Source organism: Rhyacophila brunnea, unplaced genomic scaffold (assembly GCF_057557595.1).
Source record: "Rhyacophila brunnea isolate RB1 unplaced genomic scaffold, BYU_Rbru_1.0 scaffold_184, whole genome shotgun sequence".
In the NCBI taxonomy this organism is placed as follows: domain Eukaryota; kingdom Metazoa; phylum Arthropoda; class Insecta; order Trichoptera; family Rhyacophilidae; genus Rhyacophila; species Rhyacophila brunnea.
Window position 1 is genome coordinate 126,732 of NW_028232842.1, and position 2,311 is coordinate 129,042.

Below are 2,311 nucleotides of genomic sequence, written 5' to 3' on the forward strand. Positions count from 1 at the left end.
TGAATATAAATACTGGATTTTATCGATCTAAATCATTTGATCGAATATGAAGTTATAAACAGATGATTTTGTTTAAAAAATATAATTTAACATATTAAATACCCACATATTTTAGACACAAAAATTTTATTGACCCTATATTCAGATGGAAATATTTAATGTGACAATTTTTCATAAAGGCGGGCTTATTATTTTTATTTTAACAACATAGTAGTATTACTATTTGTGATTATATATATTTTATTTATTGACCAAGGGATTTTGCTTTAATTATATTGTTATAGTAAAGCCCACCAAAATATTTCTATAGAGCATATTTGAAACTAATGTCCCTCTTTTGGTATCATCATCTTTACAAAATTCTTTTATGCATCTTCAGCTCAAGACTTATATATTCGAGTGTATTTCTCAACTCTATCATAAGCTTTCAGTTTCATCATATTTAAATCCATCTACAATCTACCTCTTCTTTCAAGACTTATATATTCGAGTGTATTTCTTAACTCTATCATAAGCTTTCGGTTTCATCATATTTAAATCCATCTACAATCTACCTCTTCTTTCAAAGCCTTGCATATTTAAGTTTTCTTCTAAATTTCATTGTTTTCCATATGATTCTGCTTCAATTTCGATCCTCAACTCCTTTAAAATACGACAGATGGTTTCAATACTATATTATAGTTAATTAGAATATTTTTCGTGATTAAAAAATATTGGTCTACGCCCAAAAAATGGATCATGAAATAATGGAATATAACGATGTAAAGAAATATACAGAGACGCATAGAGTCAAATATATTGTGGTTGAAGATAAGAAAAAATTGAATGAAATACTAAAAAAACATCAAAGCAATGTATACAGGCTCAGTGGAATTCCGAAAGTCATCAATCTTAAATATAAATACAAAACATTTTCTATTGATTTAGTAGATAATAAAAATGAACTAGAGCATATAATTCTCGTTGAAAATGATTCAGAAAGCAATCAAGCCAATCTTATTCTAAAATATGAATATTTTAAATTGTCAGAAATTTTGGATATATTCAAAATACCAAACATATCATCATTTCAAGAAGTAGGCGATATTGTTCATATTAATTTTTTACCATGTCATGAACCATATAAAAAATTAATCGGAAAAATAATTCTAGATAAAATTAAGAAATCAAAGAGTGCTATAACAAAAACGAAAAATGTAAATGGTGTTTACCGTGTTTTTGAATACGAGGTCCTTGCAGGATCATCGGATTTAACCACCATACACAATGAAAATGGGATACGGTATTATATTGATTATGCGAATGTATATTGGAATGGGAAACTTTCAAAAGAAAGATTGGATTTAATTGAAGAGTTTATGAAAGAAGGTGATATTTTGGCAGATTGTACCTGTGGCGTTGGGGCTCTTGCAATATTAGCCTTAAAAAAAGGATATAGGGTTTTTGCAAATGATCTTAATCCAGAGGCTATAAAATGTGCCGAAAAAACACTTAATTTGAATCGTACTATTGATAAAACTAAAATTCAATTGTTTAATTTGGATTCTAAGAAATTTATTGAAAAAATAACCGGGGAAAATAAATTGGAACCAAATCATTTCGTTTTTAATTTACCGGAATATAGTCTTGATATGTTGGAGCCACTCAAAGAAAATAAAAAAGAATATACAATACATGCTTATTATTTCTGCAAAGAGAATATTGACTTCATCGAATTCGCTAGAAAGAAGGTGTGGTTTGCAATCGATAAAGATGAGGTTAAATATGTTAGACACGTTTCACCAAATAAGAACATGTATAAACTTACAAAAAGAATAAAATAAGCTTTTTCATCGCAGTTATACATTCAGCCGAAATTTTAAAGTAAATTTAGTATTATTAACCCCAATTCAAACACCCTTTCAATTAAAAACAGTTGGCTAAATTTTTACAACAATTATTAATATAATAATATTGATCTTTTTATAATAAATTTTCTTACATATAAACCATTAAATGCACCAATAAAATCCCATCTGATTCTTATTGTAATTAAGAATTTTATTCACATACTCATTATAATATCTGGAACTTGAAAAAACAACTTACTTTAATTACAATTCTATCACCTTCCAGGCTCTAAGCTTCCTAGGTTTTTCTAAAAAGCAGGAAGACACTACCTACATGAATTTATTTATGCAGCACTCGGTTTTTAACGCCCATCATACCTTGCGGCTTCGATTACTGAGTATCTGGAACCCAAAAAATATTTTTAATGGTAAAAAGTTTTACATAAAAACCATGATATAATTACAATAGTTTTTCCTCTGAC